Below are 23733 nucleotides of genomic sequence, written 5' to 3'. Positions count from 1 at the left end.
GGGCAATTTTATTCAAGGCACAAGCTAATTTAACAATACAGTTAAAAAGAGAGGAGGATTACTAGAAATACAAAGCAAGCTTTGAGTGGTTCAATGATGCAGAGAGAAACACAAGATTTTTCCATGAAATTGTGAAAGGAAGAAGGTCCAGGCTTAAGATTAAAAATTTCAGAATGATGAGGGTAGTTTGCTGGAGAATCAAGAGGAAATTTCTGAATCTTCTATTTTGTTTTATCAAAATCAATTTCAGAAGCAAGAGGATGCTAAGGACTTTACAATGTTGGATGCACTACCAACTATAGTAACAGAAGGCTAGAATGTGGAATTAAAGACAATTCCTACACTGGATGAAGTAAAGGTAGTAGTCATGCGTTTGAATAGAAATAGTGCTAGAGGGCCAGATGGTATGACAAGAGCATTCTTTCAGGATGCTTGGGAAATATTAGCTACAGATCTTCATCAGATAGTAATTGTTTTTTCTGTGGCTATGACTCTCCATGGTTTATCACACACTCAAATTTGGTAGTTCTACTAAAAAAAATTAGTAGTTAGCAATTTTTTAGACCTGAGACCAATTTCACTTAGTAAATTTGTGAATAAAATCTTCTCAAGACTTACTCAAGTAAAGAATTAAGTGCATGTTTCCTGAAACTATTTCTGGAAAGCAAGCTAGATTTGTGTAAGGAAGAAGTATTGTAAAGAATATATTGGTTGTGCAGAAAATAGTGTATGAAATTAGAAAAATGGGAAAGCCATCAAACATAGTCATAAAGTTGGACATGATGAAAACATATGATAGAGTAAAGTGGTTATTTTTGACCAAAGTGCTAAGGAAGATTGGTTTTTATGAAGAGACCACAGACATGGTTTTCAGATTACTGTCCAATAATTGGTACTCCTTATTGTTGAATGGACAGCCTAAAGGATTTTTTAAATCTTCTAGGAGCCTTAAGCAAATGGATCCCCTTTCACCTACTTTATTCATCATTGCAGCAGAGGTTCTATAAAAAGGGTTTAAGGAGTTGATGTTAAGGAGAGAATTCAAGCTTTTTGGCATGCCTAGAGAGAGTCCTAAAATCAATCATCTTGCTTTTGAAAGTGATATGATCATTCTGTGTAAAGATGAGTTGGGCACTTTACAACTACTGACAACAACTTTGGAAAGGGATGAATTGGTATCTAGCCAGAAAATGAACAAAGAGAAGAGTACATTGTATCTACATAGTAGTGTGTCCAATAAGTAACAGTTATGGTAGAAGTGGCTACTAATATCTTGTGGAAGGAATTTCCATTCGATTATCTGGGATGTCCAGTATTATATATGAGGAAAAAGAATATTTACCATCAATAACTCATGAATAGATTCAACAACAAACTACAAGCATGGAAGGGTAGGCTTTTATCATTTGGGGGGGGAGCTATTTTAATTAAGTATATGCTTCAAAGTATACCCATATTCTGTCGGTCAATCATGAATCCCCCAAACAATGTCTTAATTGCTCTTTATAAATTCTTTGCTAAGTTTTATTGGAGTAGAAATATAGAGGGGAAGGGTAGACATTCTGTAGCTTGGTCTAAGTTGTATGTACCAGAAGAGAATGGTGGTCTGGGTTTTAGACTGTTACAAGATGTATCCATAGCTCTTTTTTGAAAGTCATGGTGGAATTTTAGAACCAAAAAATCCATATGGAGTGAATTCATGCAGAATAAGTACTGCAAGAAGCTACATCCTAAAGAGGTTATGTGGAAATCAGGAGGTAGATCACAAGTTTACAAGACGATGCTACAAGTAAGAGATCTCACTGATCATCTTATAACATGGATAATAACGGGAGTAGATAATCATATTTGGTATGATAATTGGTGTGGAGTAAGATATATTTACTCTATTATGGAGGAAAGCAGGGAATGGGATGATAGACAACAAAGGGTCAAAGATTTGATAAAGGATGGGCAGTAGAATGTAAAGTTGCTGAAGGAATTGTTTACAGATTAAATTATGGACCACATAAGGCAGAAGGTATCTCCTCCACAACAAATATTATAGAAAGACACAACAGTATGGTCAGTGGAAGCAACTGGAAACTTTAGTGACAAATCAGTATGGCATTATATGAGACATAGAGAGGGGCCTAATGTCTTCTACAAATAGTTATGGATAAAGGGTTTACCTTTTAAGATAGTATTCTTTATATGGAAAATGTGGAGAGGGAAAATTTCAGCAGATGCCACAATCAGGAGTTGGGGAATAGAGGGTCCATCCAAATATTGGTGCTGCCAAAACCCATCATAAGAGACAATGTCTCATATGTTGCTGAGATCAGAGTATGCTAACAGGACCTGGTCCTCCTTTTCTTCTTTTGCAGGTATAAACATTCAATTACTGATTTTGAGGAATAAAATTTATTCATGGTGGAATACAGATATGAATATAAGGGAGAGAAGTTAATTCAGAGCAATGCCAGGGATAATAATATGGGAGTTTTGGAGGAGAAGAAATGCATTGAAGCATGAAGAGAAAGGAGTGTCAGTGCATAGGTTGAATATGAATGTTACAAAACAACTGAGGATGCTACTTAAGGTTAGAAAACCTACTCTAGAGTTCTCAGTGGAATGGCCAGTCATTATCTAGCAACTTAGTCAGTTAAAGCCTAGAATTAAGGTAACGCCAGTGCTATGGGAATTTCCACAAAAAGGCTGGGTTAAATACAATACATATGGTATCTCAAAAGGTAATTCAGGCAAAAGTTCTTGGGCATTCTATCTAAGGAATACATAGAGGGATGTACTATATGTAGTAGGATCAGTTATTGAAGACAGAACTAGTATGGAAGCAGAAGCACTAGCTATTTTAAATGTAGATAGACATTGTAATTCATCAAACCAAGATAAAGTAATCATTCAGACAGATTCTTTACCAATGCAGAAGATGTTGAGTAGGAAATAGGAGATACCTTGGAAGGTTGAAGACATAACCATGCAAATATGGAAACTACTTTCAACCAAGAAAGTGTAGATAGTTCATATATATATATAGAGAGAAATCAATTAGCATATTACTTGGCCAACATAGCATTGGAACTACAGACATTCACATATATATCATTCCATCAGATATCAAGTATAGGCTTATTCTTAACAGTTATAAGTACCAATGTTCCTATCTGAGGCTAGCATTATCAAAGAAGTAGACAGACTAGAGAGGCTAAAGCAAGTTTATCTATAAACATCAATTTTACAACCTAAGAAGGTAAACTAAAAAGGGAAATTGCTACTTAGCCTAACTAAACCAACCAACAAGAAAGGACTCTCAATAGATCAGGGGGTCAAATGGTCATTCTTCATTGCATGCGGCTAGGCAATTTGATATCATCCAGTTACACACGGGTCCGAGCATCTCATAATCTTCCTCCCTTCCATAACAGGTCAAGAAGTACAAAGTTACATTGTGGGTCAATCAAAAGATTCAAGAATAACAAAGAAAGCAGCTTACCAGGAATAAATATCAAATTTCATCAGACTAGACCCTACTTCTTAGCACTAAAAAACACTTCATATACCCTTAATCTAGAGAACATAGCTGGAAATAGAGAAATGATAGTATTAAGCAAGATCCAAAAAATTAGTGTTAGCTCAGAAGATGGAAATCAACTTACTCTTACAGTTGGAGAAGGATTTAACCAAGCGAGACCAAGGTACAGTGTTGATTACCCACAGAAGAAGCAGCTCAAAGTGAAGATTAGTGAAGTCAAGCATAGTGGACGAGGCGGCAAGCTAAAGGGAAATGAGCTAATTTTAGCTTGATTAGGAAAATCTACACTATATATTTATTTTAGATGTGGATTCGGTCACGATTTGGGTCGGTCCGATTGTAGATTTGTAGGCTTGTGTTATTTTTTTATTTGGATGGGTTGGTCGATTCATAGACTTTGTTTTTTATTCTTAATAAAAGACCAAATTAAACAAGAAAAAAATTATATTAGACAAAATGGTATAAACATCCTTTTAAGATTAATTTATGGACTCTAAGATATGAAATGAATATCCCTTTAGGCACCAAAAAACCACCTTCTCATGCAATAACCAACTCATTAGGGAAATATGAATAGGACCCTATGGGTCAGACAATCTAAGGAAGCATAACATAAATATAACCAATCCATCCCCATGATAACATCAAAATCAACCATGCCCAACTCTATCAAGTCTACAAGAGCTTTCTACTACTAACTGATACCACACACTACCTATACACCCTCTTAACAACCACAATCTCCTATCGAGCTAGAAATATAAAAGTGAAATAATAGACTCTAAGGACCAAAAACCAAGATGCACAGCCACACACAGGGTCACATAATAAAGAGTAGACTCTAGGTCAAGCAAATAATACACATCACGAGAAAAAAAATTCAACATAACCACATTAAAATCCAAAGGTGCCTTGGGCTCCCGAGAGAGAGTAAGAGCATTGAGATGGTCCAAACCAATGTCAGATATAGAAGCGACATCCCTTGGTTCAGAAACTAGAGAAATGTCAACCAGTACCCTTTTTCCCAAAAAACAATCATTATGGGATACTCTTGTTGCATGTGACACAATTGACCATATTTAAAACACCGTTTCTTTTCTTTCTTGCGATAACTACAGTGTAATGGATCACAAAACCGACAAGGATGATAGGTGAATGAGGATTGGTCCCCTCTAACCTAATGTTGGGAACCTTTCGCCTTATGAGAATTACTAATTTGAAACTGATCACCTCCCAACGAGTTTGGGTGGGGAGCAATAGCCATGAAATGAAAGCTAGGACCCACCCAATACTTTCTTTTGGACCATTTTTCACCAACCTGGGACAACAGAATAAAGGAGCAACAAAACCCAACATTTTGAGGTAACTAGGGAGAAGTATCACCCCCATAAGTAGGGTTAGTGGGAATAGGTAGAACCCCTCGAGGACAGTCAGATATCATAACCCTTGACTGGGTCAGAATCCTAAAAATTGGATAAGCTTTGTCCATATTACCATCAGTCAGGATAGAAGAGCTCACCTGAACATCAGATCTTTTTTAGATACATGATCTAAAAGATAAGTAAGCAAAAATCAGAGGAATCCAAGACCTTAAACTCTATAGAGCTTGAGATTGAAACAAAAGAAAAGGAAACATTCCTAAATGTATCAAAGCCCCTCTTTTATAAGCGTGGCATGCTACACACCCTTTACATAGACTCTACTTAACACGACTTTGTGGACTCCCAATTGACTATGAACCTAGGCTTTGATACAAACTTGACCCACCCAAAAAATGATCCATGTCGTATGGGTATTAAAATCCCAACATAGGCCAGAGACCGTCCCATTAACCCAACCTAACCATCTATTCAATTTGTAAATATCGAATGAACTCTAACCGAATATGAGAGTAACAAAAAGTAAAGATAATATTGAATACTCAGACAATATCTAACATTTCATTAATGCCTAAAATCTAGCCAATATGCCCATGTCCACAGTCATCCATAAAGTCTCTACAAATCCAATTTCTGAAATATGTCGAGACATACCCCCGATAATAGTCAACACTAAGTCAAAATAAGTCTAGACTTACAATAAAAGATTATAAAATATATGCCTTTTGGAGAATGAAAGCTTGCCACTTCAATGTCAATACATGTTCTACCCGAACACTTGGTCACTACATTAAAAAAGAATAAGAAGCCTGGGAACCTATGTCGCATGGAGACATAGCGTCCGAAGATGTTTAGCGGCTGGAAAGTTAGCATGTATCTCAAGGATAAGGATAAAATAGATCATTAGTTCAATCCAAGTCAAACCATCATATGAAACCAAATTTAAATTAACTTAGGCATATATAAAGGTACACATACATATGTTTATATATATAGTATGTCATGTCATAGAAAGAGTCATAACAATCATACTTAAAGTATTTATTCATGAGACATGGAGTGAAGAACTTTCAACCTTTCCCCTTATAAATTTTAGAACCTCAAACTTCCCCGTTATATTAGTCAAGGGGATCTGAACCTCAATCCAACTCAACCAATTAAACCAAATTTATTAGGCAAGGGACTCGAACCACAAACCATTCATTGGACTAGGGACTCTAACCACTAGATATTTCTTTGGGCGAAGGACTCGAACCATAAGTTATTCATTTGATTAGGGACTCAACCCACTAGTCATTCCAGAGTGCGAGGGACTCAAACCATAAGTCATTTTGTTGGGCGAGGAACTCAAACCATAAGCCATTTCATGAACTAGGGACTCAAACCATTAGTCATTTTATTAGGCAAGGGACTCAAACTACAAGCCATTCATTTAGGGACTCTAACCACTAGTTATTTCATTGGGTGAGGGACTCAAACCACAAGCCATTTCATTGCCATTATTTGATGACATTTGAAATCTTAACACCTTTTAGTTTATGCATTAACATCCATTCAATCTATTTCACATTTAAGGACTTGAACCATTTACCCACATCAACACCATATGGGACCATAAGGTATTCATGGGAGTATTTATTGATTAACCACTTTAATAGGCCAATGCCTTCTTTCAAATCATCATTTAATTCAAATTATAGTCATTAAGACCATTACAAGCCATTCAAGCTTTATTAGCCTTTCTATACCATACTTTAGTTCCACACATAATTAAAGTTCATGCTTAGGGACTTGGACCCCTTTTCTACCATCAACCCAATATGGTTATAATTTAGCTAATTACATGGCTAGAAATATCATCATAGTACCATTTATTAACTATTCATACTTATTGGTCCATCACACCCTCCAAAGTCATAGACTAATCCATTACATCTTACCGATCATTTACCAAGCATTGACATTTATTATAACTCCACACAAGGTTAACAATGCCTCTACCAATCAATTACCAAGTATTCACATTCATTATAACAATGTCCTATTTCATTCATATTCACTAAATCAATATGATAGTTCAATACACTATTACCATGTGTCTAAATAATTTATTTAGATATTTTCACAAACACCTTATGTGCATACCTTTAGCAAGACTAATTTCATGGTTTAATTCACCATTATTAGGGTTATTCAAGTCCCATGTATTAAACCACATACAAAAAAAAACACATATTCAAACATCCACCAATATCATATATAATCACAATTCTAAGCAAGAGCAAACATTAATCATCGTTTGATAACAAAAACACTTTTCATTTGATTTTAAAATCAACATGTACACTTACTAATCCAAATTTTAAATTCATGGGTTTTTTGAGTTATTTAAAAAGGGAGAGAGTTACATGCCTTAAACAATGTGATCCACTAAGAAAACCTTCACTACTCTTGCCACTAAGATGAACTACCTTGAAACCCTTACCTTCAAATCTTCCTAAGTGTTTGAGAGAGCATTTTGGATGTTGATCCACTCAAAATATGTTTTAGGAGGCCATATACACTTATACAGTGAGGGTACTTAGGTTTTTGGGCTTTTGAAATGACTATAGGGTCCTTAGTTAAAAGCTAGAAAATCTCTATGATGTTGAGTATGACTCACTTAAGTTAACTGATGAGTGGCAATCCTACCACTCATTCGCAATAATCATGCATGTATACTACTATGTTTTGTATTATAAACTAATTCATTTGATGGATTTAAGCGCACTAATTCCCATATTCTACAGGTATAAAGTGGAGAAGGTAAGCATATATGGAATGGAGCTAAAAAGGGAGCAAATGGAAGCATAAGGAGTAAATCTAAAAACTTAAAGTAGTCAACCGCAATTACTGTGACCACAGTCTTTAGGCCACGATCACAGTTAGTCTAGTTGGTCAGCAAATCACGATTGCAAAACCTAACCACGGTCATAGAAAAACACATGCGGTCAGAAATTAGTAAGAACAGGTCTAGGAGCAGATTTGTAAAATGTCGTGGAAGAATCCCAAATCATATATTAGCCAAAACCCTTTGTTCTTTGGGAATTGCTTACCTCATAATAGTTTTGAATTCTAAGCTTGAAACCCTAATTGATAAAGTGTATAATTAACTTAGGAGGCTTAAATTTTTTGTTTCTTTATGAAGGATGAAGGCTTGGGTTGACCCTCATGGTATATTTCTCTTTACTTTCTTAATGAGTAGCTGCATAATTTAGTCTTGGGGTTATTTTAAACAAGAGTGTAATTGTGTATGGGATTGTTGTGTTTGCACTGATTTTAGTTGTTGAGTATTGATTTCACCATTGTTTGAGCTTATTTGTGGGAATTTGATGGGTGAAAACTCCAAATCTCCAAATGGGTTTGATGAGTGAAAACTCCAAGATCTAGAAACTCTTTGTCATCCTCAAAATAGGGATTTAGTTGAATACTATGTAACCCATAACATCCTCGGAAGAGGGTTATTAGGGGACAAAGGAATGATTAATAACTAAGCCTATGTTTTACTACCCTTAGCAATCTTTGAAATAAGTGATTAGGGAGTGTGAATCATGTCAAGAGCATCATCCTAGAAATAGGGATGCTTGGTTAAGGTTTTGGGTAGTTATATAAACTCTACACTTATTAGGTGCTCAAAAGAGCCAATGGGTGAAATCGTTGGGGTCTTATTGAAAGATTGACCTCAATGATCTTCGACTTAGCCTATCTATTAATTAACAACTAAATTCCATAATAAAGTAACATTACCCCATATGTTTTATCTCTAAGGATACATAATCCCAAGATTTCTCCAACCCTTAAATTCAAAGAAAAGATAGCATTTACCACATATTTGTTGAAGTTTGTGTGAAAGTTTTTCAAATAATTCCCCCATTTAATTATACATGTCATTTTCATTAGCATTTTGGGTAACCTTAAAGTAATTTGAGTACCCCTAGATTTGAAGTCTATAGCATTCACTCCTTGAGATTTGACCCCAATTTACATTGGGTTACTTGAGAACAAACACCTCACCCCTCAATCATAGGAGTGAGTTGAGCGTTATCAAAATGGTACCGTTGCTGGGGAGGAAAATATAGAATTCACTTTTGTGGTTCTATTCTTACTTGGGCATATCTGGAGTGGGTAATTTACTTATTTGTTATTTTTTAATATTTTGTTAGTGATTAACGTGTGAACAAAGCGATGAGTGATATTGTAATTAATTTGGGAACCTTTGATGGCCCACTAGACGATGAGATCAAATTAAATGAGGCAGGGCAAACAAATGCAATTCGCATCCTGCCAACTAGCGGGAATAGTGTGTTTCAAGTGACTAGCATTATGCTTCACATGTTGCAAGTTAAAGAATATATGGGGATCAAGCATATGAGGACCCAAATGTCCATTTGAAGAACTTTTTGGAAGTTTGCGCGCCATTTAACATAGCGCATATTACACAAGAATCTATTCGACTTTGACTCTTTCGATTTTCACTAACAGGCGAAGTGGTGTTATGGCTCCGCTCAATTCTATCCGGTTCAATTACATCTTTGGAGGAGCTTACCATGGTGTTCCTTGATATATATTTCCCACCATAGAAAATGCTTCAAAAGCGGGATGAGATTATGAACTTCCAACAAATGAATTCAGAACCATTATTTGAAGCTTGGGAGAGAATTAATGGAAAGCTAGCTCAATGTCCAAACCACAAAGTTCCAAATAAAATGCTCCTTGAGATTTTCTATAGAGCTCTTAACCCATTGAACTAAACTGTGGTGCATAATGCAGTGGGTGGCTCTATAGTGAAATTGCATCATTTTGCAGCCTTCCGATTGATAGGTGAAGTATCAAAACAAAACCGGTGGTGGCACACCCGTGATGCCCATTCTCCTAGTACCCCTTCTACTACCTCCATGGTGACTAATGAACAAAAAAGTGAGATAAGGAGAAGGAGGAGAACATGGCCAAGATAATTACCCAACTTGAGCTTTTAACAAAACATGTTATGGGTGCACCCGCGAAATTAGTAAATGTTGTAGCATCAAAGACTTATCAAGATGAGGATGAGGCAAGGAAGTTGGAGAAAGAAATTTGGTACTTGGAAAACTACTCAGGGGTTCCGGCCCAGCCTATCAAAGGCATGTTTGGATTAAATATTACTAAGAGAGAGATTGGATAGATATGAAACACGGCTATGACTGCTACATTCCTCCTCATGATAGGGCTAAGGCCAAAGAGTCAAATATCATCGACCCCAAAAAGTTCAAGACCAAAGATATTTTGGTAAGAATCTTTAGTAGATTTGAAGGTACAAACAAAATGGTCCATGAGTTGTAGGTTGACTTCTCTGTGCTCTCCCAAATAGTGGTGTCTCACTCTGCCTCCATCAAATAATTGGAGACCCAAGTTGGGCAAATCTCCATGTAATTAAATACAAGGGCTATAGGTGGACTTCCAAGTGACATAATTGCTAACCCAAAGAATGAAGCACAAGTCCTAGCAATTGTCACTAGAAGTGGAAAAGCACTTGATAAGCCCCTTAGAGGAGATATGAGTGAAAATATGCCTAAGGTCAAGGCAAAGAAGGCGATGCCTCAAAGAAGAGAGGAAAATGATAAGAAAGAGATAGATGAAAGCAATGAGGAAGTGGGTAAAGTTGTAAAGCCGCAAGGAGAAGCAATTCCAACTATCTATATTCCTGCTCCGTTCCCTCAACGGTTGTATAAAATGAAGAGAGTGACAAATTGAGAAAATTTAAGACAAAACTTAGCAATCTTTCAATAAATATAACACTACTCGAGGCGATCCAAGAGATTCTAGGATATGCTAAGTTAATGAAGAAGTTAATCTCCAAGAAAAAGCTTGTTGAAGCTGATACCATTGAGGTTAATCATAGGTGTAGTGCTATCATGGATAGCAAAGTCTTGAAAAATAAAAATGACCCCAGAGCATTCACTATCCCTTGTACCATTGGGACTCATGAGTCTGTAAAATCTCTTTACGACCTTAGTGCAAGCATCAACCTAATGACCTTTGTCATCAATAAGAAACTTGGCTTGGATACTCGTAGAACGACCTCAATGCAACTTTTGATGGAAGACCAGTCCATAAAAAAGTTGTTCGGTATATTGTTTGATGACCTTCTGAAGGTGGACAAATTCATTCTCCCGGTGAATTTTGTAGTATTGGATTGTGAGATGGGACCAAGAGTTGCCAATCATTCTTGGTCATCCTTTCTTAGCCACTTGGAGAGCCATTTTCGATCTAAATCTGGGGTGAGGAAATTTTGGGTACAAGAAGATGAGGTTTCATTCAAAATTTGTAAGTTAAAGAAGCAAACCGCAGATCTCCAAGTAGAATTTGTGTTGGATTTAAAAAATAATAATGTGAATGACGAGGGGTTTGAGGACTCACCGTGAGATTAAAATAAGAAAGATGTCGTTCTACGATGATAACTAAGGCGCTAGGTGGGACGAAACCCACAAATACCACGAGAATGGCTCATTTCCTTTTTGCTATGGTCCCATAGTGTAGATATTGTCTTTTTATTAATAACCCATACATTTGTGGAACTTTGGATTGCATTGAATGATCTTAAAAAGGGAGAGTGTGCAAGTCTACTTTGAAAAATTTAAGCAGGGAAATATCTATGAAAATTGAGTAAAATACTTAGCAGGGGAAAATAAGGGAGCAAATTTTCTCTAAGTTACCGTGATTGCGGCCCCCGTGCATGATTACAGTTGCATGGGTGTAAGCGCTCGAGGTCCCCTAATCGCGGTTGCAGTCACTTTAGTCATTTAACTCCTAGTTTCCCCTTATTTCCCCCACACTCTCTTTCAATATTGTACTCTCAAATTTTTGCTAAATTTTGGTCAAGTTGGGAGCTCTCAAATAGCCTTTTTGCAAATTCCTTTTTACATCACAACTCAGGGAAGTGACATGAATCCATGCTTTTATTTTTGAAAATAGACCATAGATTGCATGGTTAAGAAAGGGCCTAAAATTGCTTATTTTTATGTTTTTCATGTTGTTATATTTATTATTGGTATGATATTGGCAGCACGATTGAGGTGCGCACAAGTGGGGAAATCTTAAGTACCCAATAGTGTGTACAAAAGTTAGACCAATGAGATATACACGCCAAGTGTTTGATAAAAGTTCAAACCATTAGGGTTGTGAGTTTGTGTTGGAATTCTAACTTTTGTGTTCAATTGAGAGAATTATTGAATTATAAGAATTACCCACATGTTTCTCAACCTAATGAGTTTTTCACCCTTTACTTCTCTTAAACTTAAAGGATTCATGCATTATTCAATAACACTCTCATGAGGGTTGATCATGTTAAGGCTTCAACCCGTTAATCGAAAGGGTAAACCTATGGAGTTCATATGAATCACTTTGTTCCCCATCATCCACTTTCTTGTCAGACAAGTGGTGTTCATGGGCTCACTTCTCAAGTTTGAAACTAAGAGATGTCATTATAATGAAGAAAGATTCATGCCATTTTGATAGATGTTAGAAATCAAACCAATTCACAACCCCAAAATAGTTCTCTACACCAAGTCTCCCATAACCCTAGTTATGGGAGTTTAGTTACTCATCTCCATATAAGAAATCAAAGATATATTGATGTTCATAAATGGCTTCAAGAGAGTACTTACAAAAGTCACAATATTGTTCTTCTCAATCTTCAATGGAAAATATAGAAACTAATAATCAGCTCTCAATCTCTAGATTCAAATCTAAATACAAAGTGTTACATAGTTATCAATAGAGGAGAAAGTATAAAACTAATGAACAAAGATACGGAATAAACCCTAATACTTGGTATTTATATGAGACCAATATTGGGGTTTTAAAATTCAAACCTAGAATTTCTGCTTCATGGTCGAGCGACGGTTCGTCGAAGGGCCAACGTCCGTTGCCTAAATCGTTGTTGGACCTCTAGTTCTTTTATTTTCTATTTCTAATTGACAGGTTCGCTTAACTTTTAGTATTTCCTGATTCTATTTCTTGGTGAAGGTTAAGGTCGACGATTTATCGCAGAGTCGATGGTTCATCTCCTGGACCATTGTAGGATATCTAGAGTCACTATCTTCTATTTTTGGGCAACGATTCAAGCCGACGGTTTATTGCAAGGTTGACAGTCCATCGACTGAACTGTCGATGATCATTTTTCTTTTGCTTTGCCTAGTTTAATCCAAGTCATCCTTCACACAGTTTTTTTCCTAAAATCAAAACTTACAATTATCCTAAGAAAAAGGCCTAAAATGTTCTGTCAAAAGTCGAATCATCAACACCCTCAACTTAAGGCAATTGTTTGTCTTCAAGAAACTTAACACCACGATACATATATGAACAACGTCTTGATGGGCATTTCACAGTAAAATCAACAAGATCATACAATCATTCCACTACCCATTTGGTTATTCTATCTCAACACACATGGATCTATTACTGACATTAACTACTAATCAATATATTCACAACTACAGATATGACACCCCATAGAAATAAGTAGAATGGATATAACTCAACATACCCTCACAGTCAAAGTAGTCTATCTCACATTACACAGTTAAATCGTGGATGAAACTAAGCTTTTCACTCTCAGAAAAGAAGTTACAAAACATAGTGTACACCTATAAGCTTGCCCTTATCATCTAATGTTCATTCATGATTGACTCGCCAAGATCAAGTAGGGCTTGCTAAGGGTTGTGATAAGGTTTTAAGCTTGGTGAGGGTTATTCATTTGGATAAGTGAATTAAAGTACAAAACTTCACTCTCCTTACCCTTTTTGGTAGCTGCTCACCTGAAATAAAGGTCCTTTCATTCATTCACAGTCAATAGTATCCATCCGCGCCCTTGTCGCAACCCAGATTTTGCTTTTTTTGTTTTTATTTTTTTTATTTTTTATAAGATAGCATCAGCCACCTTCAACTTATGCTGGTGCAGAGATTTGAGGTACATAATATCTATTTAGACAGCTAACTAGACTAGGGTTGGATGCTACATCTCAAATCAATTTCAATTAAACCTCCTAGGCTACTAACAATCCAACATTAGCATACCTAAGTTAAAGTACACAATATCCATAATTGGACCAGGGCCAAAGCGATCTTCTAGAGTGAATCAAACTCATTTGGAAAGAAAAAACACTAACACAGCTCAACAGGGTTGACAAAGGAAACACAATATTTTTGGTGGGTCATTCATTTGGCTAAGTGGACTAACAAAAAAAGGAGGCCTACTATCCTTTCTTATTGGGTCAAAATACACAACAATATCAAATGAATCGGGCAAGTTCTAGGTGTAACACTTATGCCAGAACTACACGAATACTCACCCACACAGGCACTGAGATTATTTCTATCCTAATAATTCTTGGTATTCAGATCACATAGCTATGCTTTGCTTCACTACTAACTTCTAATACCAGTATCAGAATCACACATGGTTGCACAACACTTTACCACTTGGTAAGAGGAAATAATTATACAAAAATCAAAAACAAAACTTGTCCACGATCACTTGTCATTCATATATACAATAAGGTGCTGACAGAAATGGTACTTTCATATCACTCAATAACATTAATAACTAAACAAAACTTAAGAAAGGAAATATGTAAACCTACAATTAATGAAAATGCAGATAACTCATGGAACAAGTACTCCACCCCCACAAATATAAATATGCATTGTTCTCAAAGCATCAAATAAAATTACAAAAGAGTGTGGTATACTTGTATTGCCTCTCATCCATATGAGACATTGGTGAAGTGTGGCGAGGCTCCAGCATCCTTACTGGGTGCAATGTTGACCCCCATGGTGATGGGAGTACTCATAATCTCTCCCTACAAAATTGAAGGTACCACATCTCTAGCCAGATCTACAGGTTACCTCCTAGCTTTGGCTGAACTAGTAGACACTCCAGCTACTTCTTCCTTTGCTCTTTTCCTTCTTCTCTCCTTATCTTTCCTTGATCTCTTTTTTGTTTTCTTCATATTATGTTGCTCTTGTTCCTTCGGTGTCATGGATTCAAACCTATTTCTTTTGGTGGCCTTCCTTGTAGCTTTCTTAGCTTTTTCATCTATTTTAGCTACTTTCTTACCCTTATCCTTAATTGGTCTCCCTATTAAATCCACAAGGCCTTCGTATTCATCACTTTCAATCTGGACTGGATCATATATAGGCTTTCGTTGCTGCTGATTCATCTTGTCTACATCAGCCTGGATTTGTCTGGCCTCTTTAATCAATTTTTCAAAATCCAAAATAGACATCACATCTAGCTTCTTATTGATTTGCTCCTTCATGTTGTCTACTTTTAGTTGCATGTTCCTAAAAGGCCTCACTGCTTCATCCATAATTCTTTCAATGAAGGGTTTGAAATCTTCCCACATATAGCCAACTGTTTTTCAAACCTCTTCTATGCTTGGACTGTCTTTGTAAAGTTCTCTTGGTTCAACCTATACTTAAAATAATGGGGTTGAGCTGATGTAGAATCTGTGGTCCCACCTATATGCATCGAAGCTAAACTTATAGATGTGGTCAGAGGCATATACGTAGCAAGAGAAAGTGGCATACCTGAAGGGAATTTTGATGACTCAGGGATTAGCTTCGACTGAGTTTGTTGAGCTTGAGTTTTATTGACTCGCATGTTGAACTTCGAATTATCCTTACTCTTTTCAATATTCTACTTGTGTATGGCCTGGATCGTATTATCTAGTTTGTTGATCAAAGGCACCTTCGCCTGCTCGCACAATTCTGTGATAAGGCATAAAAATGGTAATGCAGTCTGAGTCTTATGAGTGCAGCAAAACAACTCATCAGAAATGATGTGGCTAAAATCCACTGTTAATGCCTCAATCAAAGCAGCAACAATTACAGCTCTAGTGAGTTCTAGGCGGTATTCCCCGCCTATTGGCATCAAACTCAGCCTCATAATTTCCCACCAAAACTTATCCCTAAAGCTTAAGGATAACTTGGATATCTTTTCACGGGGATTAAGCAGCCATGCAGGCTCTCCTCCATCTATCAATATTCTGGTTAAGCACGGCTTTTGTTTAGTTTGCATGAACAATAGATGCTCCAAGTCTGGTATTGCACCCAGTATCTGATATTTAGCCCCGAACAAGAATCTATTCAACATATTCTCTGAGATGTCTATGCTAACTCCATGAACACGAACTGTGTCCAGTTTTTCATATCAGCAACTGACTTGCCTAGGGGATAATTCTTCTCTAGTAATGCAAAGTAATTGGCAAAAAACTAATGTACCAAGTTTGGTTGGTAGGATCCAAGTGGTCTGCTCATCCGTGCCAACTCATATTCATTGAATTGGCGTTTAAGTTCTGGCTATTCAGGCAAGTTTGTTGTCACAATCTGATGTTCATAAAAAATGGACCTCTTTATGGCTACCCTGTCTGTTGGTGCCAACCCTTTGTAGAAATTCTCTCGAACAGCCGCAACCGGCCATCTTATAGCTTTCCACACTTATGGATCCTTGCGTCGAACCAAACCTGGGTCCCCTTATTCTGGACTCTCCTTTTGGATAGGGTTAGATACTTCAACCTCTCTCTCAACAAGACTTGAACTTCAGCTGTTGCTACTACTGCTTTCACCCTTCTCTTCAGACTGGGAGGATAAGGAAATAACTTAATGATTTTGCCGGGTGTTTAGTGCCAGGGCATCTACATCTTGTGCTAGCCCTTGTCTGGCCCCTTGGCCTCTATCTCTACCTCTGGAGGTTGGTAATTTATTTTCCATGATACCTGTAAGAAATAGGTTATAAGTTCACAAACTTAAACCAAAAAATAGGAGAAATTATTAGCCATGATGGCTAGGGCGATGGTTCGTCGATCCTACGATAGTTCGTCGACCCAAACCATTGGGGTCATTCCAGTAATATTAACTTTGAAAAAGTGGTGACGGTTTGAGGTGATGGGTCATTGGGTATTCGACGGTCCGTCGCTCTGACCGTCGCCTGTTATTTTCACTTTCAGGCTTTATTGCGGCATTTTATCAAACACCTTGCACATTTTCATTTCGAGCACGATTATTCATGGCTTTTTCACCAATAATACACTACTCATTTTGCTTTTTCTTGATCCATGGGCTACTCAGACTTCACCCAGGATAGAGTTTGTCATATTTTCTCTCAGTTCATACCCACACAGATGAAATCAAGATAAGAGAGAAATATTTCAATATTGCAAACTTCACATGCTTTCTTTATTCTTGGTATTGAGTAACATAAAAAGGAATAGAGAGAACATACCTTAGTGTTATATTACTTGATTATTCTCCCGACTTGTGCCCTAAACGCCGGACAAATTATGACACCTGATATTTATAAAGAACTCTTTGCTGCTTTTGATTGTATAGACTTTATATAGATAGGGAAGAGGGAAGCAGAAAGTCTTCAGAGAGAATGGAAGGGTTTAGGTGCGTTGAATAGTTTGGGAGTTACTCAACCATTTCAAATTTTCTATATTTAAAACCATTTGGGTCGGATAAATATGAGAATTTGTCTATTTAAATCGATCCAACCTAACCTGCTGAAATATGGTTATGTACGACAGTTTGCGTGATGGCCCATCACATAACCGACATCTGTCGAGAGACCCGTCGGTCCATTCTGGAGAACTTACCTTGGGGTACATTGGTGATGGTTGAATCGACGGTCCGTGGAATATGTGATGGTCTATCAGTTAACCCATCGCGATTCTTCTAGTAACCTAGTTTATGGAATTTGCTGCGACGGCTACAACGACGGTCCATCAAGTCTCCTACGATCCATCAGGTAACCCGTCGGTCACCCCTAGACTTTCTCATCTTCTATTTTTCTACACTGATAGACCTTCAACCTACACAAACCCTTCATCTTGTACCAAACAACAAAACAAACACTAAAATAATTCAAACTAGTGCTTTACAACAACACGCTATGGGTTGCCTCCTACTAGCGATTGATTTATTATCACGGCATGACTCAATTATCTCGATTACTTCGACTTCATCAAGATAAACAGTACCAATACTCTTTATCGAGTCCTTTGGACCAATATATAGTTTCACACGTTGCCTATTTACCTTGAAGACATTTTCTTCTTTATTTTCAAGTTCCACTACTCCAGATAAGTAGACTTGACTCACTTTAAATGGGCCGAACTATTTGGATTTGAGCTTACCTAGAAACAGTTTGAGTCTGGAGTTGAATAGAAGCACCAAGTCACCTCTCTGGAACTCCCGTTTTCAATCTTGCGGTCGTGGTACTTCTTCATTCTTTTTTTGTATAGATCAACCCAATCATAAGCTCCAAGATGAAACTCATCCATCTAGTTGAGTTTCCCCAGTCTCATATTTGTTGCCTCATTCCTATTCAAGTTAAGCTATTTTAGTGCCTACAATGCTTTATGCTCTAGCTCAATCGGAAAATCGTATGCCTTGCCATAAACCAATTAGTAATTCGACATGCCGATAGGTGTCTGAAAAGCCGTTCAATATGCCCATAAGGCATCATCCAGCTTCCTAGACCAATCTTTCCTGCTCGCATTTATAGTCTTGGCAAGGATAGCTTTGATTTCTTGATTAGAAATTTCTACGTACCCACTGGTTTGCGGGTGGTATGGAGTAGCCACTTTGTGCTGCTTAACTCCATATTTTGCCAAAGTAGCTATGAATATTTTATTGTAAAAGTATGATCCTCCATCTCTGATAATGGTAAGTGGTACCCTGAAGCGAGAGAAGATGTTTTTCCTTAGAATGAAACAACTCTCTTTCCTTAATTATCTACTAGAGCTACTGCCTCAACCCATTTTGACACGTAGTCAACAGCCACTAATATGTACTTCATCCCAAATGAGCTTATGAAGGACCCCATTAAATCAATGCCCCAAACATAAAATAATTCTACCTCCAACATTTTAGACATTGGAATATCATGATGATTTGAGATGGACCCTTTCCTTTAACATTGATCACACTTCTTTACGAACTCGTAGGCATCTTTGAACAAAGAGGGCCAGTAGTAGCCACTCTGAAGCACTTTTCGTACAGACTGATCACCCGCATGGTGACCTCTAATTGGGGAAGCATGACTCACTTCCAGTATACTCAACATATCTACTTCTGAGATGCACCATCTAATAATACCTTCTGCACATTACCAAAATAGATACGGCTCATTCCAGAAGTAATGGGTCACATCATGGAGAACTTTTTCCTTTGATAAAAGGAAAGATTCTTTGGCATCACCTTGCTCACCACATAATTTGCAAAATCAGCACACTAAGGTACTTTCTCCATGACAGCAGGCAAGATTTCCTCATCTGGTAATTCATCATTGATCTCAACTTCATCTTTAATGGTTTGCTCACCTTTTAGCCTGGATAGATGATCCACAACTTAGTTTTCGCAACCCTTTTTATCTTTGACTTCAAAGTCAAATTCTTGAAGTAGCAGCACCCATATGACCAGCCTTGGTTTTGCATCCTTTTTAGCCATCAAATATCTCAAGGATACGTGGTCAGTGTGGACCACCACCTTGGTTCCTAACAAATATGCCAGGAACTTTTCAAGGGCATAGAAAACTGCAAGAAGTTCCTGTTCTGTGATGATGTAGTTCATTTGATCTCCATTCAGCGCTTTGCTGGCATAGTAGATTGGATGAAACAATTTGTATTTCCTTTGTCCCAGCATAGCTCCAAGGACAACACCGCTTGCATTACATATTATCTCAAATGGTTTTGACCAATCTGGTGCAACAATAATAGGAGCATCAACCAGCTCCCTTTAAGGCTTTCAAATGCCTTCAAGAACTTATCATCAAAGGAGAATTTGACTTTCTTCTCTAAAAGATTGCAAAGGGGGTTTGTAATCTTTGAGAAGTCCTTTATAAACCTCCAATAGAAGCCAGAGTGACTAAGAAAATTTTGCACCCCCTTCACTAAAATGGGAGGTGGTAGCTTCTCAATAACCTCTACCTTGGCTCGATCTACGTCTATCCCTTTTTTGCTGAAATTTTATGCCCGAGAACAATGTCCTTCTTTACCATAAAGTGGCATTTCTCACAATTGACAACCAAATTGAATTCCACATCGGTGCAAGGCCCTACTCAGGTTTGCTAAACACAGTTCAAATGAATCTCCTACCACAGAAAAATCATCCATGAACACCTCCAAAGTGTCCTCCAGCATATTTGAGAAAAAAAATACTATACACCTTTGGAAGGTAGCGGGTGCATTACATAACCCAAATGCCATACGCTTGAATACAAAAGTTCCATACGGGCATGTGAATATAGTTTTCTCCTGATCTTCAGGAGCAATACAAATCTGATTGTAGCCAGAATAGCCATTCAAGAAATAACAACACCCCCTTCCTGCCAACTGATCAAGCATTTGATCAATGAAGGGCATTGGGAAGTGGTCCGTTAAGGTTCATGAGTTCAGTTTGAGATAGTCCATGCAAAACCTCCACCCAGTCACAAGCCTGAGAGAAAACAACTTGTTCTTTTCATTTACAACAACAGTCATGCCCCCTTTCTTAGCCACGCTTTTAACTGGGCTTACCCATTTACTGTCAGAAGTATGATAAACCACTCCTGCGTCCAGCCACTTTATAATCTCCTTCTTAACCATCTCTTGTATTGGTGGGTTAAGTTGGTGTTGATGCTCGATGGTTGGAGTACAGTTATCCTCAAGTTGTATCTTATGAGTACAGATGTCAGGAGAAATGCCAGTAATATCGGCAATAGTCCGGCCTAATACTCTTTTGTACCTCTAAAGCACCAAAATAAGTTCTTCCACCTACTGCTCGCCCAAATCAGCTGCAATAATAATTGGTAGCATATTTCCATTAACTAGAAACACGTACCTTAAATGCCCGAGCAGCTCTTTCAATTCCAACATCGGTGGATCTTTAATAGATGGCTTAGCCGGTGTTGTTGATCGATTCTTCAAATCAAGATCTAGATTTTTAGGAGCATAAGAGTATGAACCTATTCCTGCCAAAGCACAAATAGTCTCTTCATACTCCTTAATGCCTTCCCAATCAAAATTTATCAGCACTACAGCTAAGGGCTCGACAATAAATTTCTCCTCTATAGGCACCTCCTGCTCACCCTCATAATATACATTAACAATTGAGAACACACTTATTTATTTCTACTATGTCATTGATTAGCACACATCAAATCACACCGCTTTATCATTTAGCCTAAATAAGAGCTCATTAGCTCACAAATCAATCAGCACACTTTTGATTATGAGGAAAGGTTGACCCAAGATTATGGGCACCTCAAAGTCCACCTCACAACCCAGAATGACGAAATACGCAGGAAATATGAATCTAGCAACCTTCACCAGCATATCATATAAAATACCAATAGGTCATTTTACAGACCTATCATCCATCACAAGTAGCATTATTGGTGGGTGTGGGGTCTCCCAAACCCAACTTTTTATACATAGCTAATGGCATCATATTGATGCTAGCCCAAGTCGCATAGAGCTTTTGCAAAGTAAAGAGGACTAATAGTGCATGAGATAGTAAATGCTCCCAGATTTACCTTTTTCTACACCAGAGACCTTGTGAAAATAGCACCACAATGATGGAGATTGTCCATCGGCTCAAAACTAACTGACAGCTTCTTTGTGATAAGATCTTTCATGAACTTTGTGTACCCGAGCATTTTCTCCAATGCCTCTACTAATGGCAGATTAATCGTCAACTACTTAAGCATAACCATGAATTTGTCGAACTTTGTGTTATCGGCCTTCTTCTTCAACTGATAGAGAAATGGAGGAGGTAGTTTTGGAAGAGTGGTAACCACCACTTCCACCTCTTTTCCCTTATTTTTCTCCAACTCATCAACTTGCTGACTGTTGGATGGTGCATTATTAATAACCTTATCTAATTTCCCAGGCTCCACCGAATGATCAATCTCTACTTCTTCAATATCATCTTCCACTATATCAACAATAGGCTTGCCCACAGGAGGGCTTGCCAATACCTTACCACTTCTAGTAGTGACTTCCATACATGACTAATCCTTCCTTGGTTCTGCACTATGTCGCTTGGGAAGGTGCCAGCCATCCTATGATTGAATGTAGCAGAAAGTTGGCTCATTTGCTGCTCCAACTATTTTATCAAAGTAGAGTGAGAGTCAACTAGTTTGTTTATTAAGGATAACTCACTTTTCATCTCAGCCACCCTGGTACTTATTGCTTTTACTCCTTTCAATAGCTTAGCCATCACGTCCTCCATAGATATCTTCCCTGAACTAGTTGCAGTGGCATTACAGTTTTTAAAAGGGACATCTAACCCACTCCTATCACCCTTACTCTTCTAATTGCCTTGATCACGGTCCTTATATCTAGATTTATCATAGCAGTTTCGACCTTGGTTTCCTTGGCCACCGCCTCAGAAACCCCCCTGATTATTCAAGTAATTGGCTTTCACATTAGAATCAGAGTTAGCCCTTCCCTGTGATGATATATCTTTAACCTTATTTATCTTTTCCGATAAGAAATGCTTGGTGAGAAGATCCATCTGTGTCTTCATACGAGCCATCTCCTAGTCACACTCTTTTTCTCATCGCCTCTGTTCTGCAGTCATGCCTATATATATAGTAGTGCTTGCTACTTAGAATCCCTGGTATTCCAAGCACAACTTTATTTCATCATACGAGCAAGTATGTTAGCTGCTTCTGGGATGGTGAGGTCCATGAATGACCCACCTATCGTATTGTCCACTACTGGCTTAGTTATAGAGTTGAAGGCTCGATATAAAATCTCCATCAAGTGGCATTGGTCATTTGATAATTTGGACACTACATAAGCTTCTTCTTAAACCTCTCCCAAGTCTCATGGAGAGCTTCAGTCAGAAACTATCTGAAATTGCTTATTTTTTCTCTCAACTGTTCCCTCTTTGATGGCGGAAAGAATTTTTCTAGGAAATCATCTTGCAGTTTTCTTCAATTAGTAATAGAGTCAGGAGTTAGCCCATTCAACCATAAAGTTTCCTCTACAGATAGAGACAACGGAAATAGCCTCAACTGAATAGCATTTTGTCCAACCCTTGGGTTGTAAAATGATTTGCATGTTGAGATCAAATTAACCAAATGCATATTTAGGTCACCACCCACATGTCAACTAAATGATACTTTAAGATGCAATAGCTGGATCATAGTGCTTAAAATATTAAACTTGGCTCCGGGTGCTAAGGGCGAATGAATAATAGCCCCTGTTGTACCGGTACCATCCAAGTTATCATCATCATTCTCCAGATTAAATTGGGTGGCTTGGTATTCTGGTCTTGCCCTAGCAGGGTCATTTCTATTGATATTCCTATTTGCCGGTGCAGGCAAATTATCTACACGCCTCAAATTGACTGGAGCTATAAATCATCATCACCCAGATCCTTATCATCTAGGTTTTATCGCCAGCCTACATTATCTATATTCTGCTGTTTTAATTATGTAGCTGCCAAGGCAGCTAGTGTAGCTGCTTTCTACTGAGCAGCTACTCTTTCTTGGTCCTGTCGACCATCTATTCTGCTAATAAGCTAAGGTTTCAAATGAATAGGTAATAAAAGTTCACTTGATCTTCGAGTATTATCATACAAGATGATCACCCTGCACAAAACAAAAACAACAAATAAAAAGTGAAATTTTTGGAAACTTTGACCAAAGGTCAAGTAACAAACACTAACTTAATTGACAACCGTATTCCCCGACAACGGCACCAAAATTTGATACACCCAAATTACAGCTTTCTTTTGAAAGTGTAAGTGGTC

The sequence above is a fragment of the Capsicum annuum genome, chromosome 3 (assembly GCF_002878395.1).
Source record: "Capsicum annuum cultivar UCD-10X-F1 chromosome 3, UCD10Xv1.1, whole genome shotgun sequence".
Taxonomy (NCBI): Eukaryota; Viridiplantae; Streptophyta; class Magnoliopsida; order Solanales; family Solanaceae; genus Capsicum; species Capsicum annuum.
Note: the sequence above shows the minus strand (reverse complement) of the source record.